This window comes from Phyllobates terribilis, unplaced genomic scaffold (assembly GCF_046119375.1).
Source record: "Phyllobates terribilis strain yellow unplaced genomic scaffold, ASM4611937v1 Scaffold_35__1_contigs__length_13245226, whole genome shotgun sequence".
In the NCBI taxonomy this organism is placed as follows: Eukaryota; Metazoa; Chordata; class Amphibia; order Anura; family Dendrobatidae; genus Phyllobates; species Phyllobates terribilis.
The window spans coordinates 12,699,510-12,720,644 of NW_027362795.1; the positions used below are offsets into that span (position 1 = coordinate 12,699,510).

General features: G+C 45.6%; 1 protein-coding gene across 1 annotated transcript in view; it reads right to left on the reverse strand.

Annotated features, from left to right (window-relative positions):
- The window catches only part of LOC141182658 (uncharacterized), a 44,285-nt gene extending 26,180 nt beyond the window's left edge, over positions 1 to 18,105 (reverse strand). The window contains exon 1 of the mRNA XM_073660819.1: positions 18,047 to 18,105. The gene's annotated coding sequence lies outside the window, so the exon portion shown is untranslated. The remainder of the gene's footprint in view (positions 1 to 18,046) is intronic.
- Between the last annotated feature and the right edge of the window lie 3,030 nt (positions 18,106 to 21,135).

Genomic DNA, 21,135 nt, shown 5'->3' on the forward strand with positions numbered 1-21,135 from the left:
ACACACCTATTTGGTTAACTGCCTTAACAGGATCTTCCTATATGGTAGCCTGATTCTTCTGGTAAAGCGTGCTGCATGCCAAATAAAGACTCCATAAGCCTCAAAAGTTCTATTGGTATGTGAATTTCAAGACTTCTGCAAGGATATTCCTATATGGAGACCTGATTTTCCTGGCAAAGTGTGCTACAAGCCAAATGAAGACTCTGTAAGTCACAGGAGTCATATCACTATCTAATGCTTAATCTCAAGACTTCTGCAAGGTGAGCAGTATTCAGTTACCCCACCTTTTACTACTTTTTTGAGTAATATTGCACTTTACAGACATAAAAAACAAAAACAAAAACCAAAAGGCATCCCAATAACAGGAGACCAAACAGTCGTATCATAAAAAATTAATATGCTGTAAACGTAGAAAAAAAACATGCATCAGTTACGATCAGGAGGGTATAGGATATCAGTAGTGCTCCATAAATATAATCAAAATAACTTATTGCAAAAACATCACCATCAATCAGTGTCAGTATGTCCCACAATATCAATATTATAGTTGCTCTATCTATAAATTTCTTACTGGAAAACTATAGGTCAAATTTCTTACTGGATCACCATAGGTCATAAAGAAAATTTGAGATAGCCAACTTTTAATGCGTCTCAATTATTACAAACAGTGACCGAACGATACCTGTAGATCACTCAAACAGTCATATAGTGGCCACCAGTATTCACCAGTGTTCTCAATAAATTCATGTCACAACCATCATATATTAACAAACTGCTAAATTGCAGACTTATCTGATGCCAGTTGGTTCATAATCCCAATATATGTCAAAGTCCCAGTCGGGGCTCATCAGGGGACAGTCACAGGAGTACACCATAATAGATCGGGCTGAATGGAAAAATGAGTATGTCCCATCTGGTGAGTCACCATGCCAGGAGACCCGGCGACTCATCAGTCTTAATAAACCCCCTGTATTAGGTTAGAGCTGAAACAGCTGTTAACTGTGTCCGGCGCAGGTGGAAGGTCTCCGTCGCGAGGTACCACTGGAAAGCTGAGTGCGTTCCAGCAGAAACTAACCGCTTGTAGCTTTTGCATGCGGCAATGGAAAAAACGTCACTTCCGCAGCGCGATCTCGGTGAACCGCAAATGCGTGTCACCAGTACTTCCGCCCGCGGCAAACAAAAGACGTCACTTCCGCCGCGCGATCTCAGTGGAATGCAAATGCGTGCCACCAGTACTCAAATAGGGACCGCTATCCCAAGAAAGGATGAGGTACATTACATTGAAAGCTATACCAAACGCTGAAAAGAAAACAAATTATAACACCCCAAATGAGAGTCAAATAAAGTCACAATACTAAACATAAGAATGTTCTTTGAGAAATAACTGGTAAATAGTGTATATAATAGCAACGGTCACTAAAACAAAAGGGGGGAATTTAAGGGACATATCATGAATGGTCATGGAGATATATATTGTAAGCCCAGTACGCCGTATGTCATAAAGAAACTTTTTCAAAGATACAGTACTGTGCAAATTAATTGGGACAAAGCAAAAAAACACATTGAGTTTTTAATAAGAAAATGTTATAATGCACTGTTACATACTAATTTTAGTAAGAAATATGTCGTCCTTTAGCAGATATGAGATTTTCAATGTGTTTTGGCATTGATTCTACCAAATTTTTGCGTAAATTCTTCAATTCTTCATCATGGAACAACACTTGTATGGCACTGTTTATCATGCGTACTTTGGTTGTACAGTCCATTTTGCCAAGACGTCTTTTCACAATGCTCCACAAATTTTCTATAGGATTTAAGTCTGGTGAATTGCCAGGCCAGTCTAGCACTTTTACTTTATTTTCTTCCAGGAATTTCTTCACACACTTGGAATTGTGGCATGGAGCCAAATCTTGTTGGAATGTCCCTTCAAATTTACGTATGAATGGCACAATAAAACGTTTTAAAACGACTATGTATTGGATGAATTCATCATACCATCAACAGGAAATAAGCTCCCTGTACCATCAGCTGTAAAAAAGCCCCAAAACATATGTTCAAAGCAGTTAAAACTGGTTTGAATCACTGACTGGTAACCAACTGACGATTTTACTTAAAAAATGCTTTGTCCCAATTAATTTGCACAGCACTGTATTAGAGACTAACAGAAGTTATCTGTAGTCTAATTTTCTTTATGACCTATAGTTTTCCAGTAAGAAATTTATAGATAGGGATATAGGGTTTTCCTCTATTTCCATCTGATCACAACTATAATATTGATATTGTGGGACATACTGACACTGATTGATGGTGATGTTTTTGCAATAAGTTATTTTGATTATATTTATGGAGAACTACCGATATCCTATACCCACCTGATCATAACTGATGCATGTTTTTTTCTACGTTTACAGCACATTAATTTTTATGAAATGACGGTTTGGTCTCCTATTATTGGGATGCCTTTGGTTTTTGTTTTTTATGTCTGTATAGGGGTACTTTAGGGACAGGTAAGGGACAGCCTCCGTGGAGCGGGGACACATTAGGGTGATTACTCCGCTGTCAGGTAGGGCATTCCTCCCTTAGGGCCCTATAGGGCGAGTTTGAATGCCATTTGTGCTATCCCACTGCTATCCCTCCCCCATACTTTTATCTGATTATCCTTGATTTATTGATACTATCTTTTAAAATATCTATTAAGAGTTACATTTTAGGGTGTATACTATATGTTCTTTGTGTTTTTTTGAATTTCTGATACACCTATGCTATAATATTTGAGCCTTTCGGTTATTGGTTGTTTTGATCCCCTACAAACCAATATGAGTTCTGGCTCCTACAGACCAGTTAGACGCTCCTAATCAACTCGTTACCTGCATTAAATACAGCTTTCTTACATAGTCACCTGTATAAAAGACTCCTGTCCACAGACTCAATTAATCAGTCAGACTCTAACCTCTACAACATGGGCAAAACCAAAGAGCCGTCTAAGGATGTCAGGGACAAGATCATAGACCTGCACAAAGCTAGAATGGGCTACAAAACCATAAGTAAGACGCTGGGTGAGAAAGAGACAACTGTTGGTGCAACAGTAAGAAAATGGAAGAAATACAAAATGACTGTCAATCGACATCTATCTGGGGCACCATTCAAAATCTAACCTCGTGAGGTATCCCTGATCATGAGGAAGGTGAGAGATCAGCCTAAAACTACACAGGGGAACTTGTTAATGATCTCAAGGCAGCTGGGACCACAGTCACCAACAAAACCATTGGTAACACATTACACCTTAAAGGCTTAAAAAATCCAGCAGTGCCCATAAGGTCCCCCTGATCAAGAAGGCACACGGCAAACTTCAGACAGGCCTGCACAATGAACACCTGGATGATTCTGCGAGTTATTGGGACAAGGTGCTGTGGTCAGATGAGACAAAAATTGAGCTCTTTGGCATTAACTCAACTCGCCGTGTTTGGAGGAAGAGAAATGCTGCCTATGACCCAAAGAACACCGTCCCCACTGTCAAGCATGGAGGTGGAAACATTATGTTTTGGGGGTGTTTCTCTGCTAAGGGCGCAGGACTACTTCACTGCATCAATGGGAGAATGGATGGAGAAATGTGCAGTAAAATCCTGAGTGACAACCTCCTTCCCTCCGCCAGGATATTAAAAATGGGTCATGGCTGGGTCTTCCATTAAGACAATGACCCAAAACATACAGCCAAGGCAACAAAGGAGTGGCTCAAAAAGAAGCACATTAAGGTCATGGAGTTGCCAAGCCAGTCTCCAGACCTTAATCTCATAGAAAACTTATGGAGGGAGTTGAAGCTTCGAGTTGCCAAGCGACAGCCTCAAAATCTGAATGATTTAGAGATGATCTGCAAGGAGGAGTGGACCAAAATTCCTCCTTACATGTGCACAACCCTCATCATCAACTACAAAAAACGTCTGACTGCTGTGCTTTCCAACAAGGGTTTTGCCACCAAGTGTTGTTTGCCAGAGGAATCAAATACTTATTTGTCACTGCAAAATTAAAATAAATTTATCTAATTTATATAATGTGATTTTCTTGATTTTTTTTTTGGATATTCTATCTCTCAATGTTAAAATTAACCTACCCTTAAAATTACAGATTGTTCATGTCTTTGTCAGTGGGCAAACTTACAAAAACAGCAAGGGATCAAATAATTATTTCCTTCTCTGTATGCATGTTTTTCTCAATATCTGAAATGAAATCAGAATAAACCTTTCCTGTTTTAGGTCAATTAGTATTACCATAATATTTAATATTTGTCAAATGCCAGAATAATGAGAGAATGTTTTAAGGCATATTTATTACTTACTGCAAAGTCAAAAGTTTACATACACTAAGATTACTATGCCTTTGAACAATTTTGGACTGCCCATATGATCATATTGTTACGGGTCCAGGTGGTGGAACCTCTGTGCTGAGATACGAGGAGGGACCAGAGAGGCGTAACTAAGTGCCTACCCAGACCGACCCTGGCTACACGGTGGCTTAATCGACTCCGTGAACCAAGGAGGGACCGGGAAGGTGGACCAGGTGCCACACTGGGACCGACCTCGAGGGAGAGCAGGCGACTCCCACGGGACTGATAGCCAAAGCCGACAGGCACGACAGAAGAGCACGGCTGATATACAATGCAGGTAAATGGGCAGGCTTGGCTGGCAGACTGACAGGCGGACACGGCTGATAGGCAGGCAGCACTGGGATCTGAGGGCTGGAGAGAGTGTTTAGAACACAAACCACAACTTTGCACAGGCACGTCCGTTTTGGAGGAGGTGCCCTAAATAGGGGCAGTCCTCTGGCCATTGGCCGGTGACTTTTTAGGACGGGGCACGCGGCCCCTTTCCGAGGGAGGGAGCGCGCGGGCCCTAAGTACAGTGCCCGGGGATATGTGCGCGGGGCACGCACCCTGGGAAGACGCTGCAGTGAGACAAGAGGATGTAGCAGGGGACACCGGACCGTAGCCGCGGTGGTGAGTGGATCGACGTCTCTACCGAGCAGGAACCAGAGACACCGATGCTACATATATCATGTGTTTGGAAGCTTCCGATAGGTTTTTTGGCAACATCTTAGTTATTTAGAGACACATCTGTGGATGTATGTTAATGCACACCTGAAACACACTGCTTCTTTGTGTAGCATCATGGGAAAGTCTAAAGAAATCAGCCAAGATATCAGGAAGAGAATTGTGGACTTGCACAAGTCCAGCTCATCCTTGGGTACAATTTCAAGATACCCGAGGGTGCCTCGTTCATCTGTACAAACAAATATACGCAAGTACAAACAAGATGGGAATGTCCAGCCATCATACCGCTCAGGAAGTAGGCGGGTTCTGTGTCCCAGAGATGAACGTGCTTTTGGTCCGATATGTGCATATCAACCCAAGGACAAAAGCAAGAGACCTTGTGAATATGATGGCGGAAGCTGGTGAGACTGTGTCAATATCCACAGTGAAACGAGTGCTGTATCAACATGGGCTGAAAGGCCACTCTGCCAGGAAGAAGCCATTACTCCAAAAGAAACATAAAAAAGCCAGATTAATGTTGGCAAATGCACACAGGAACAAAGACCTTCATTTTTGGAGGCATGTCCTGTGGTTTGATTAAACTAAAATTTTGGGCATAATTACCATTGTTACATTTGGAGGAAAAAAGGGAGAAGCTTGGAAGCCTAAGAACACCATCCCAACTGTGAAACACGGGGGTGACAGCATCATGTTGTGGAGTTGTTTTGCTGCAGGATGGACTGATGCACATCACAAAATAGATGGCATCATGAGAACAAAATATAATTTGACAATACTGAAGCAACATCTCAAGACATTAGCCAGGAAGTTAAAGCTTGGGCGAAAAAGGGTCTTCCAAATGGACAATGACCCGAAGCATACTGCCAAAATGGTAACAAAGTGGCTGCCAAAGTCAATGTTTTGGAGTAGCCATCACAAACCCTGATCTCAATCCTATTGAAAATTTATGGGTAAAGCTGAAATGGCAGGTGCGAGCAAGGCGGTCTACAAACCTGGATCAGTTACACCAGTTTTGTATTGAGGAAAGGGCCCAAATTCCAACCGAACTATTGTGAGAAGCTTGTGGAAGGATATCCCAAATGCTTGACCCAAATCATTCAGTTTAACCCCTATACCCTCCAGAGTGGTTTGCACGTTAATGACCAGGCCAATTTTTACAATTCTGACCACTGTCACTTTATGAGGTAAGAACTCCCTGATTCCGAGATTGTTTTTTCATGACATATTGTACTTCATGAAAGTGGTAACATTTCTTCTATATCACTTGTGTTTATTTGTGAAAAAAAATGGAAATTTGGGGAAAGTTTTGAAAATTTCACAATTTTCAAACTTTGAATTTTCATGCCCTTACATCAGAGCAGGGGCGTACATAGAAGTCATGGGGCCCCATAGCAGAAGCTCTAATTGGGCCCCCCCCTCTATAAAAAAAAAAAATATTTGTCTGCGTCACAGAAGAGCAGATCTCATAACTTTCCAGCCTTTACATAGTAATTTACCTCCTTCTGAAGTCGTAGATTCCTCCTTCATTGCCCCCATAAAGTATGATGCCAACAAAAGTGCCCCCCAAACAGTATGATACCCCTATGATGAATTCCTCCACATGCACAGTATAATGACACTATTGTACCCCACTTCAACTCCCACGGCAAAGTATGGTGACCCTAACACAGTATAATCCCCCAACTGTGAACCCCACAGAGCCCTCCATACACTATCATGGCCCCACACAGCCCTCCAAACAGTATAATGGCCCCCACACAGCCCTCCAAACAGTATAATGACCCCACACAAACATTCACACTGTATAATTGCTTTCATACAGTATAATGGCCCCCCACATAGCCCTCAAAATATTATAATGGCCCCACATAGCCTTCCATATAGTATAATGCACCACCAATAATCTTCCATATAGTAAAATGCACCCCCATAATCCTCCATATAGTATAATGCTCCCCCCATAAACCTCCATATAGTATAATGCACCCCCCAGAATCCTCCATATAGTATAATGAACTTCCCATGGTCCTCCATAGAATATAATGCACTCCCCATAGTCCTCCATACAGTATATTACACACCCCATAGGGTAAAATGCAGCCCCCATATAGTATAATGCACGCCACAGTCCTGCAGTATTATGGGCACCACGTACTCACTGATTTTAAAATACCAAATATTGTAAATAAGCCGACCCGAATATAAGCCGAGGCCCCTAATTTAACCACATAAAAATGGGAAAACCTATTGACTTGAGTATACACCTAGGGTGGGAAATGCAGCAGCTACTGGTAAATTTCCCCATCCTCGTATGTGTGGCCCCCACAATCCCAAAATCCTGGTATGTGTGGCCTCCTCAATCCCCCAATTCTGGTATGTGTGGCCTCCTCAATTCCCCAATCCTGGTATGTGTGGCCTCCTCAATCCCCCAATCCTGGTATGTGTGGCCTCCTCAATCCCCCATTCCTGGTATGTGTGGCCTCCTCAATCCAAGTATCCTGGTATGTGTGGCCTCCTCAATCCCCCATTCCTGGTATGTGTGGCCTCCTCAATCCCCCATTCCTGGTATGTGTGGCCTCCTCAATCCCCCAATCCTGGTATGTGTGGCCTCCTCAATCCCCCAATCCTGGTATGTGTGGCCTCCTCAATCCCCCAATCCTGGTATGTGTGGCCTCCTCAATCCCCCAATCCTGGTATGTGTGGCCTCCTCAATCCCCCAATCCTGGTATGTGTGGCCTCCTCAATCCCCCAATCCTGGTATGTGTGGCCTCCTCAATCCCCCAATCCTGGTATGTGTGGCCTCCTCAATCCCCCAATCCTGGTATGTGTGGCCTCCTCAATCCCCCAATCCTGGTATGTGTGGCCTCCTCAATCCCCCAATCTTGGTATGTGTGGCTTACTCAATCCCCCAATCCTGGTATGTGTGGCTTACTCAATCCCCCAATCCTGGTATGTGTGGCCTCCTCAATCCCCCAATCCTGGTATGTGTGGCCTCCTCAATCCCCCAATCCTGGTATGTGTGGCCTCCTCAATCCCCCAATCCTGGTATGTGTGGCCTCCTCAATCCTTCAATCCTGGTATGTGTGGCCTCCTCAATCCCTCAATCCTGGTATGTGTGGCCTCCTCAATCCCCCAATCCTGGTATGTGTGGCCTCCTCAATCCCCCAATCCTGGTATGTGTGGCCTCCTCAATCCCCCAATCCTGGTATGTGTGGCCTCCTCAATCCAAGTATCCTGGTATGTGTGGCCCCCTCAATCCCCCATTCCTGGTATGTGTGGCCTCCTCAATCCCCCATTCCTGGTATGTGTGGCCTCCTCAATCCAAGTATCCTGGTATGTGTGGCCTCCTCAATCCCTCATTCCTGGTATGTGTGGCCTCCTCAATCCCTCATTCCTGGTATGTGTGGCCTCCTCAACCCCCCAATCACTGCACACAAAACAATAAACACTTATACTCACCTTCCTTCCCTCACCTCTGCTCCAGCGCTGCATCCTGTCTGCTGCAGGTCATGTCGGCATCTGAGCAGCGCGCGCTCTCAGAAGCCGAGGTGAGCTGCTGCCAGCACATTCACTCCTCTCCACTGACAGCAGGAGATGCGGCTCAGCGCTCCTCCGTGCCCGCTACTAAAGAGAATGAATATTCCGTCTTCTCCTCGCCTATGGGAGTGGAGAAGAGGGAATATTCATGGCCCTTTAGCAGCGGGGACACGTGGTGGCTGCAGCATGTGCACCGCTCCTCCACTGCGCAACCCGCTCCTCTGCCACTGCAACCTCTTACTCACCTATCCTCCTCGTTCCCATGCTGTTTGGGGCCCTCACGGCCCCCTCCGGCCACGGGCCCCATAGCAGTGGCGTGGTCTGCCCCCATTGGCGGTACACCACTGCATCAGAGAGATATGTTACACAAAATAGTTAATAAATAACATTTCCCATATGTCTACTTAACATCAGCACAATATTGGAAACAATTTTTTTTTTTCTTAGGGAGCTATAAGGGTTAAAAGTTGACCAGCGATTTCTCATTTTTACAACAAAATTTACAAAACCATTTTTTTAGGGGCCACATCACATTTGAAGTCACTTTGAAGGGTCTTTATGACAGAAAATACCCAAAAGTGACACCATTCTAAAAACTGCACCCCTCAAGATGCTCAAAACCACATTCAAGAACTTTATTAACCCTTCATGTGCTTCACAGCAATTAATTGAACGTGAAAGGAAAAAATGAACATTTAACTCTTTTTCACTAAAATTTTAGTTTAACCCCCAATTTTTTTTTATTTTCACAAGTGTACCAGGAGAAATTGGAAACCAAAAGTTATTGTGCAATTTCTCCCAAGTACGCTGATACCCCATGTGTTGGAGAAAACTACTGTTTGGGTGCACTGCAGGGCTCGGAAGGGAAGGAGTGACGCTTTGGAATGCAGACTTTGTTGGAATTGTCTGAGGGCGTCATGTCACGTTCTCAGAGCCCCTGATGTGCCTAAACAGTGGAAATGGCCAACAAGTGCCCCCTTTTGGAACGGATACCCGATTTGTGAATCTTATAATGTAGTGTCATACGTCAGTTGTGTAGGACAACCTGACGAACACTACACAACTGATGTATGACAAACTGGCGAACACTATGTTAGTTGTGTAGTGTTCGTCAGGTTGTCATACGTCAGAAATTAATTTAGTAGTCCATGGAACTATGGTACCTTTTGAAGCATTCTTTCATGCACAGGCCAGGTTTGTCGGGGAAGGTGTCACATTGATAAATGGTGTCCTGGCGTATTCACCTTTTATAAACACACTCGGCACTTCTTTTGTGACTTCCCTCACAGCGGAAAAAAAGGTATCTGCCCCGGGAAATGCTGGTCTGGTACAATTCGAGGACCTTCAGTTCCGGAAGTACTGGGGCACGCTCCGTCACCAGTGCAAAATATCAGGGCCTTGATAACTACCTCCTGGAACTGAAGGTACAACGTAGAAGTCTGGCCTGCACATTGTGACAGAAGGAAAGCGTTGTGCATTGCCATCTGTATAATGTGCACGGCCAACTTCTTGTACCACACCTTGGCCTTTCTTAAAGCACTACTGTACGGCTGGAGGACTTGATCAGAGAGATCAACTCCCCCCCATGTACTTGTTGTACCCCACTACACAGTCTGGTTTGACGACCTGTGTAGTGGAAACTTGTACAATGCTGACGGTGCTGCCATCACCATGTATGGTGGTCAAGAAAAGGACATCCCTCTTGTCCTTGACCACCAGAGGTTGATCGCTACATTGGGAACTGCTCTCACCCCTTCTGAGCAGCTTCCCAATTAGCATCTTTGGGAGGCCTCTCTATTTTTGCAGACAGTATTGGAGGCTGCGGTACGTCGCGCAGAGAGGGACTTGAAGAGAGGGACACTGGTATAAAAGTTATCCACGCACAAGTGATAACCTTTATCCAGCAGTGGGTGCACCAAGTCCCACACGATTTTCCCACTCACTCCCAGAACAGGGGGGCATTCAGGGGATTCAATCCGGCAGTCCTTCCGTTCATAAACTCTAAACTTGTGAGTGTACCCTGAGGTACTCTCACAAAGTTTATACAGCTTGATTCCGTACTTGGCCTTCTTACTGGGCAGGTACTTCCGGAATCCAAGCCGCTCCATAAAAGCCATTAAGGACTCATCCACGCAGATGTCCCTTTGGGGCACGTACACTTCAGCAAACTTGTTGTTGAAGTGGACGATGACCGATCGAACTTTGAAAAGATGATCAAAGTTCGGGTCATTGCGTGCCGGACACCTTGCATTATCGATGTAATGCAAGAACTTGTGGATGGCCTGAAAACGTTTCCGGGTCATGACCATTTGTAACACTGGAGTGTTATACAAAACGTCAACACTCCAATATCGCCAAAGTTCTGGCTTCTTCAGGATCCCCATATGAAGGACCAGGCCCCAAAACGTCATTATTTCTACTGCGTCTACAGGAGACCAGTTAGAAAATGATGAAGAGGGGTTTTGTTCCAAAAATTGATGAGTGTATAAATTAGTTTGGCCCACAAAGAGGTTTACAAGATCCTCAAAGAAAAAGTCTTTGAAAAAGTCTAGCTCTGTGAGGCTGGTGGTGTCAAACTTGATTCCTGATTCCGCCACAAAATCAGGAATCAGTGGCTCATAATTTTTGGAGGCCGAGGTCCACATGGGGTCAGTAGTGGGGGGGGGGGGGCACTGGTTCATCTTTTCTCCTGGGGCGTCTGAGTGGCGGTACAGCAGAACCTGAAGGACTCCCGCTTTCCCGACTCCATGTTTTAAAATTGTGAGTAAAGAATAAAGGATCTTCATATTCAATGGCTTGCTGGAGTGCCATAATCTATCTGATAACAGGATATCAAAGGAAAAATCTTTCTTTGGGCAGAGCACCTGCTGATTAGCGATCCCTGGCTATTTGTGACTGACGCTCACTGGACTGCACAAAGGTATGCGATTGGAATAAGTGCTGGTTTTTCATTTTCTATTTATTTGACCTGAGAAGGAAGAGGAGGATGACGAGGAGTCAGAAAAATAAAGAAAGGTGGGATCCTCGCCCTCGCTGTCAGTGTCGGAGGCAAGAAAAGGGTATGCCTCCTCCACTGAATAGTGAGTTTGGGATGAGCGGGACATTTTTTTTTTTAGTTATGTATGTGGTGCCTGTGTGTCAGTACTTTATTTAGAGCGTGTGTATGTGTGTCAGTGCGCTTGGTGTGAACTTTTTTTTCTGAAAAAAAAAAAGAGAAAAAAGGAACTACCGTAGGTGGTGCAAACAGCGAGCACGAGTGTGGATCGGTGAACTATGTCACCAATCAACTCTCGGCAGCTGCTGGGTGTGCGCGCGGATGTGGTGCAAAGGACGAGGTTGTGTAAAACACCGAGCACGAGTGCTGATCAGTGATCTGTGGTCACTGATCAGCGCTCGGCCGCTGCAGGAAGCGCAAAAAAAAACAAAAACGGACAACAGTCGAGCGATGAAGTGATGATCAGCACTTGGTGGCAGAAAGGGGGATGGGAAGGGCGAGAGGGGGATTGGGGTGGATGAGAAGGGATCAAAAAATCCTACTTACAGTTGTCGACTTTCAGATGTCGTCTATCAGATGTCTTCTGGAGCAGGAGCGGCGATTGTGGTGTCACAGGCTTCTGTGGCCCAGCACGGCGCAAAATCGGACAGCGCGACCGCCCTCTAGAAAAGAAAAAAGGTTAGTTGAAAAAAAGGCAAAGTAGCGAGCACAAGTGCTGATCAGTGATTTGCGTCACCGATCAACTCTCGGTGGCTGCTGGATGCACGCACGGAGGTGGTACAAAGTGAGGGGAGGGGGGCAGAGAAAGAATTGACAGGGATGAAAAAAATGAATTGAAAAGCAGCGAGCACGACATTGATCAGTGACGTAGTCACGGGTCAGCGCTCAGCCGCTGCAGAAGGCACAAAAAATTAAAAAACTGGGGGCAGGGTGGGTAAAAAGGGGGAGGGGGGTTGGGGTGGATGAGGGGAGAACAGGGATGGACTTACCAAAGTCTTCTCTGTTCTTCTTTCAGCAGCAGGTTCTGGAGCAAGATCTGCAGCAGCAGGAGACCCAGGACGCAGGAGACCGCAGCAGGACGCCGGAGCAGCAGCAACTGGAGCACGTGAGAAGGTCTTGTGGTGTCACAGGTGCTCCTGTGGTAACACAAGGCCCAGCACAGAGGTGATCAAACGTGACCGCTCTGTATGTCACCAGCCGGTCACCTCCCGGTCAGGCACTCTGGTTGGCGCGATCGATGATGACATTGATCGCACCAATCAGAGATGGCTAAGGCTTGGGCAGCATCACAGGGGGTCACAGGGAGGCGACAGGCAGGTGACAAGCCGGTCACCGCCCTGTGACCGCCTTGTCACCTGTGTTCAGGTACTCTGATTGAAGCGATCGAGGTCATCATCGATCGCTCCAATCAGAGCGCTCTGGGGCCTCAGCTGACATCACAAGGGGTCATGGGGCGGTGACAGGTAGATCACAAGCCGGTCACCGCGCAGTCGCGGTATGATCGGTGCGATCGATGTGACTGGCGATCACACCGATCATAGCGGGTTGGGGAGAGGGCTGGGGTCTCTTAGCAACAGCCTAGGATCGATGCTCTTATGAGCACCGATCCTAGGCTGCACATCACTGTTTCCAGCAATCTGATTGCCGGAAACCGTGAGAAATGCTGTGATTGGCTGTTCAATTCTGAACAGCCAATCACAGCGATCCTGTGTGTGTGGGTGAGGCGGCGCAAACAACCCGGGATGACGGCGCCATCTACCCTGAAGTAAGATGGCGCCGGAGATTTAATGCGATCACCGCGACTTTGGTTGAGGGACCGCATTAAAGCTAGGACATACTAATATGTATTAGGCTCTTAAGTCCCAGGGCACAGATACATATTAGTACGCCTTGGGCTACAAAGGGGTTAACGGCAATGGTACCAAATACTAATTAAATGTATGTAAACTTTTGACTTTGCAGTAAGTAATAAAGATGCCTTAAAACATTCTCTCTCTCTCATTATTTTGGCATTTGGGAAATATTAAAAATTATGATAATCCTAATTTACCTAAAATGGGAAAGGTTTATTCTGATTTCATGTCAGATATTGAGAAAAACATCATATGTGTCTTTTTATATAGTGTATGGAGACTTCTGGTTTCAACTGTATAAAATACACTGATACATTAAATAGAACCAGATACGTATCAAGGTATATATAAAGGAAATGGTATGGTACACAGAATGTTTCAATAATCCGCCTCAACGCGTTTCCCCAACAGCTTCATCAGGAGGCTTAATACAGGGATGATAATTCATGATGTGCAGCATAGTGTGTCTAATAGCCAGGTGTCCATGTATAAATATCCCAATTCATCCAAAACACCTCCCAGACTAGGAGACCCATTCCCATTCCTAGAGGTGAATTGTCATAGGATATATAGAATGGAGCCTGTCTACAATAATGTACTGCGCCTGCGCTACTTCTCATGCACTAGAGGTCCGATAATGTCCATCACCTAGTGTGCATGTCCGGAATTGACATGCTTTACACTGAAACACTAAATAAACTGATTGCCACCGCCCCACTGGTATCTGTGACTGCGCATTCCCATAGTTATGCGTTCTACGCCGGAACATATCTAGGATCATTGTCTGCGATTGCGTATGCCAGGATGTCTACGTTCCACACCGGAGCACATATGGTATTGGATTGCATTCCACTAACAGAAAAATCCTCTCTCTGAGATCAGCATCATGGGAGACTAAAAACAAGTTGCGAAGACACTGGTGGGTCCCTCCTGCCAACCCCAAACAATATATCCATGGGGCCAGGTGATTTCTTTGTCCTCTCCTGGTCTCCCCAAAACGTATCCATGGTCTCTCTGATGGTCAAATGGAGGAGATCTGTATCTTTCCAGTCAGGGCTGATACCGTTAGAATAGAATCATTTAGAATAGAACACTGCACCTCTTTGGAAAATGCCATGCAATCCATCTGCTGTCCTGAAGGATGTCTCTCATTCTCTTTGTAAAGTCTTTCTCCAATCTCTGTTTCAAGTGTGACTACTATAGAAACACATGTCCCTTCTGCTTCTCTGGGCTCAGCCCCCTGAATGGCAGAACTGCTCTCACCCCCCCCCCCCCCAAAGCTAAGTGTGCATTAGTGGAGGTATCTTTCTCAGGTGACCTCATCAACTGGGTCTACATGTGAGACTCCCTGAGGTGAAGGCTCCGCCGGATCTTCTTTCAACACTTACACAATGGGCCTGGACAATTTCTTGAACAATGGTTAGAGGCTCCTGAGATACTAATGAGATTAGTGGAATGCTGGACACTTTACAAGTTAAATTAGTGTACATAAACGGACGAGCAAGCAGAACATTAGTAAAACACAGCCAGCAATCTCTAATAAAACACAATAATGTATTTGTCTTGGATTAACAAATCTAATCGTCTGGCTAATTAAGATTTTACGCTGTATCGTCACACAAGTATTGCACATTCTCCCATCAAGCAATAGGCATGTAGATCTATTTCATCACTACATAAAATATGAGATGATGATAGCCCACAGTATATTCCTAAATGGTCAAATTTGACCCCTATTGCATAATTAGAGATCTACAAGGATCACCACACTTGTTAATTACTAAATAGTATATGTGTGTGATATAACTGATAAGAAATAATTCTGATATAGGAGCTCAGATATCTCGATGAAGTAAAACAATATGTGAACCCGATTCACAGGGAACTGAGTAACAATGGTTAGAGTATAAAACCCAAAAATGTAATCCAGAATGGGACTGTATTCACACAAAACAGGCATAGGAAATTTGCTTATCGAGTCCCTTAGGGGTTTATGAATCAAGTCTGGAAATTCACTTACTTTCCTTTTTGAGGATACATCTACTGAGATCACCTCCTCTCACATTGGGTTTAACCACCTCAATGATACAAAAGGAGATGTCTCTGGTTTCACCTCAATGTGCCCTGTTCATGTGTCTCGACCATGGAGTATATCTCTCAAGTGCTCCCCACCCTCCTCCTAGATTGCCTCTTGGTCGTGCCTACATAATCTAGGGGACAGGTGCATGTGGCCATATATACAAGTCCTGAAGTTTTACAGTTGAAATAATCCCTCTGGCTCTGGAAAAAGGTTTTACCTGTAGAGGAACTCGAGATGTAATTGGATGAGACCATGTAAATCTATGTACAACATTCTCCACATCTAAAGAAACAGCAGATTCTTCTATCTAGACAAGTCCCCTTGCACTAAACGGTCCCTAATTGACCAACCCTTTCTGAAAGTTATTGTGGGAGTAGATCACACAGCACCCCCAGGTCCGGGTTGACTACAAGTACATACTAGTGTTTTCTGAGGATATTAAAGATACGGTCACTCCTATTACTCGTGTTATCCCATCTTTTTCTTGGTTAGGTATGAAGGAGTGTCTGTACCCTTTTTCCATGAATCTGGTGTTCATGTCTATGGCCAGTATATTCAAATCTGTGACATTACAGCAGTTTCCTCTCAACCATAAAAATAGGCCGTGGATATTGTTTTTCTTTTCTTTTTTATTTGGAGCATGGGGTGGTGGCTTTCCCACTTCAATAGTTTATTAGTGCTTGTAGGTTTATGATATATGAGTGTCCCTAGGGTCCCATTGCAATCTTTCTTGATTAGTACATCTAGGAAAGGCAACTCTGATATAAATCTAAGGTCCACTTTATTGATGTTATGTTCCCTGACAAATTCAAGAAACTTTTCACTCGTCCCCGAGCAGATAATATATCTATACTATGTCCCAGTATATGGATGCCACCACTTATGATCATCCCTGAATATTGTGGTTTCCTCCCACCATCCCAGGAATAGGTTAGCATATGAGGGGGCACAGAGGCTCTCCATCGCAGTACCCCTGAGCTGGTGGAAGTACTTCCTGTCAAAAAGGAAGAAGTTATGAGTAAGAGTGAATTTTAGTAGATCCTCCATGAAGTCATTATGTCTGCTACACTCTATTGATCTCGATTTCAAGAAACGTCTTACTCCTCTGATACCATCCTCATGCGGTATATTACTGTACAAAGCCTCAATATCTAGTGAAGACTGCTTCCCTACATGCATGTATACATGCTCGAGGGTCTACATGTAGGGGAGCAGCCAAAGGGAGAACCAACTCCAGAGGGATTATTCCAACCTCAAGCGGTACTGTGGGAACATTATACTGTGTGGGGGGCATCATACATACTGCATAAGGGGCATAATGGAGGCATTACACTGTGTGGGGGCATCATACATACTTCATAAGGGGCATTGCACTGTGGGGGGCATCATACATACTGCATAAGGGGCATAATGGGGGCATTACACTGTGTGGGGGCATCATACATCCTGCATAAGGGGCATAATGGGGGCATTACACTGTGGGGGGCATCATACATCCTGCATAAGGGGCATAATGGGGGTATTACACATCCTACATAAGAGGCATTACACTGTGGGGGGCATCATACATCCTGCATAAGGGGCATAATGGGGGCATTACACTGTGTGGGGGCATCATACATCCTGCATAAGGGGCATAATGGGGGCATCATACATCCTGCATAAGGGGTATAATGAGGGCATTACACTGTGTGGGGGCATCATACATACTGTATAAGGGGCATAATGGGGGCATTACACTGTGTGGGGGGCATCATACATCCTGCATAAGGGGCATAATGGGGGCATTACACTGTGTGGGGGGCATCATACATCCTGCATAAGGGGCATAATGGGGGCATTACACTGTGTGGGGGCATCATACATCCTGCATAAGGGGCATAATGGGGGCATTACACTGTGTGGGGGCATCATACATCCTGCATAAGGGTCATAATGGGGGCATTACACTGTGTGGGGGCATCATATATCCTGCATAAGGGGCATAATGGGGGCATTACACTGTGTGGGGGGCATCATACATCCTGCATAAGGGGCATAATGGGGGCATTACACTGTGTGGGGGGCATCATACATCCTGCATAAGGGGCATAATGGGGGCATTACACTGTGTGGGGGCATCATACATCCTGCATAAGGGGCATAATGGGGGCATTACACTGTGTGGGGGCATCATACATACAGCATAAGGGGCATAATGGGGGCATTACACTGTGTGGGGGCATCATACATCCTGCATAAGGGGCATTACACTGTGTGGGGGCATCATACATCCTGCATAAGGGGCATAATGGGGACATTACACTGTGTGGGGGCATCATACATCCGGCATAATGGGGGCAGTAAAGGGGTCCTGTACTATGAGAACAATACGTTTCCTCCCTTCCTGTCTCCATAGTTGGGTCGTATGTATCTATTACAGGAAACAGAACAAAAACCTTATGATTCTTATAAAGGGGCAACACAAGACCCCAAAAGAGCCTCCGTGCTGAAGGGGTTAATGCCCCCTGCGCCCAGTAATGGGGGTCTCCACATACCTCCACCTGCAGAGCCGCCACCACATATATGGCTGCTCTGTGCGCACAGGAGCTGTGATGAGGTCACAGGAGGGGAGGAGTCAGGGGTCACATGATCAGGGGCCTCAGTGGATGCAGGACTCTGCTGTGCTGGTTGTCATGGTGCTGGATGAGCTGAAGTTTATGTGTGGGGTCAGGAGGGGTTTACAGTGTGGATGTAGCAGAGCCGCGTGTGTACGAGGCGTACGGAGCAGAGCCGCGTGTGTACGAGGTGTACGGAGCGGAGCCGCGTGTGTACGAGGTGTACGGAGCGGAGCCGCGTGTGTACAAGGTGTATGGAGCGGAGCCGCGTGTGTACGAGGTGTATGGAGCGGAGCCGTGTGTGTACGAGGCGTACGGAGCGGAGCTGCGCGCGTACGAGGCGTTTGGAGCGGAGCCGCGCGCGTACGAGGCGGACGGAGCGGAGCCGCGTGTGTACGAGGTGTACGGAGCGAAGCCGCGTGTGTTTATGGAGCCCTGTGTCTACGGAGCCGTGCATGTACTGAGCCGTGTGTGTACGGAGCGGAGCCGTGTGTGTACAAGGTGTACGGAGCGGAGCCGTGTGTGTTCGAGGTGTACGGAGCGGAGCCGTGTGTGTTCGAGGTGTACGGAGCGGAGCCGTGTGTGTACGAGGTGTACAGAGCGGAGCCGCGTGTGTACGAGGTGCACGGAGCGGAGCCGTGTGTGTACGAGGTGTACGGAGCGGAGCCGCGTGTGTACGAGGTGTACGGAGCGGAGCCGCGTGTGTACGAGGTGTACGGAGCAGAGCCGCGTGTGTACGAGGTGTACGGAGCAGAGCCGCGTGTGTACGAGGTGTACGGAGCAGAGCCGCGTGTGTACGAGGTGTACGGAGCAGAGCCGCGTGTGTACCAGGTGTACGGAGCGGAGCCGCGTGTGTACCAGGTGTACTTAGCGGAGCCGTGTGTGTTTATGGAGCCCTGTATGTACATAGCCCTGTGTCTATGGAGCCATGCATGTACGGAGCGGAGCTCTGTGTGTACGGAGTGGAGCCATATGTATATGAGGTGTATGGAGCCGTGTGTGTATAGAGCCGTGTGTATGCTGTATACATCTCTATACCCCCCAGGTTCGGTCGAGACACCGCTGCTCTTTATCAGACTGTAGAAAACTGACACTGGACACTCGGTAAAACTGCGCTCGGACGTCTCTTGTTTCTCGCACAGATATTGATAACATAAGATGGAGTCAGACGAACCCTCCTACAAAACCTGATAACAAAGTCATTACTACAGGACTGGATGAGAAAGGGATTTATTCTACAAGAAACGCTGGGGCCACAAATGAGAGAATCCGGGCCCCGTGGCTGGATACTCCGGGCCCCCAGCGTGTTAGGGCCACACGGGATCTTTGTTCCTGGAGCTTCTCTACTTGGTATAATGAGACTCTGATCTTGTTCTTATAAAGAGGGTTGGAGTAGAATAGAAGCTGCCTGAATATGAGGACCTTGTCTGATCTCTATGTCCTTATATACAGAGCTATGGAGATAGCGCTATTCTCTGTATAATAGATGTGATGTCGCTGGAGCCCTAATATTCCTGTACAGGGGTCTCTGTAGAGATAATCTTACCCCAGAATTATGGATTAGGAGAAAGAAAAAAAGGGATTGGGGACATTTTATTGTAACTTCCGTTAAAAAAACCCTGTAATCTACTATATAATCGGCTAATGTTTTGGCTAATTTGAATACTATTCCACCTGCTGATTTTGATGCTGATTTTGATGTGTTGTCTGATTTACCTGCCGGTAATGAGAATGTAGCCTTCACTGGCGGCATCTCGTCTTCTTTTCTACCTCCCACTAGTCCTGGTAATTAGTGTTGAGCGATACCTTCCGATATCAGGAAATATCGTATCGGATTGGATCGGACCGATACTCAAAAAGTATCGGATATTGCCGATTCCGATACCGGAAACCAGTGCAAGTCAATGGGACACTAATATCGGAATGAAAATAAACCCTTTCTTTCCTTGTAGGTTAATTCTACATGAAGTAAAACAACTAAGAATAATGTAGAATGTATGCGAAAAGCCGGCAATTCATCAGCGCATACACCGGTACCCGACAATTTACAAGAGAAAGAATAGAGCTTCACACATAGATTAGATAGATAGAAACATGTCAGTCACATATATATGAAGTACAGTGACAGTGTTGGTTACTGTACTTGTCATTTAGTGTAAAGGATTTATATAAAAAAATAATAGTGTTTTCTTGCACCGTCTCTTTAAGAAAGCCGGCCGGCAATTCAGCATCTGTACCCGACAATTTAGAATTGAAGGAATAGAGAATCACACATAGATTAGATAGATAGAAACATGTCAGTCACATATATATGAAGTACAGTGACAGTGTTGATTACTGTACTTGTCATTTAGTGTTAAAATAAAGGATTTATTTTAAAAAAAATTGGCGTGGGGTTCCCCTTAATTTTAGTCTCTAGCGGAGGTTAAGCAGAAAGCTGGGGCAGATGTTTGAAGCCTGGGAAGGGGGTAATACCCACGGAGCTTCCCAGGCTACTAATATCAGCCCCCAGCTGAATACCTAGCCTTTACTAGCTATTAAAATGGGGGACCCCCCAAAAAAAATGACGTGGGGTCCCCCCTATTTTAATAGCTAGCAAAGGCTAGGCAGACAGCTGGGGGCTGATATTAATAGCCCAGGAAGGGAGCCATGAATATTGGCCCCCTCCCAGGCTAGAAACACCAGCCGTCAGTCGCCCCAGAAATGGCGCATCCATAGGATGCGCCAATTCTGGCACTTAGCCTCGCTCTTCCCACTGCCCTGTAGCGGTGGCAGTGGGGTAATAGGGCTGGGGTTGATGTCAGCTTATAATGCCAGCTGACATCAAGCCCAGGTTAGTAATGGAGAGGCGTCTATAAGACACCCCCAATACTAACCCCATAGTGAAAGTTAAAAAAAAAACACCCAGAATAAAGTCCTTTAATTGAAATAAACACACAATTCTTTATTGTTCTAAACTAAACCATACTTACCGTCACGCCCATTCCAGCTGAAGCTAACGATCTCCTGCAATAAAAGAAAAATAATAA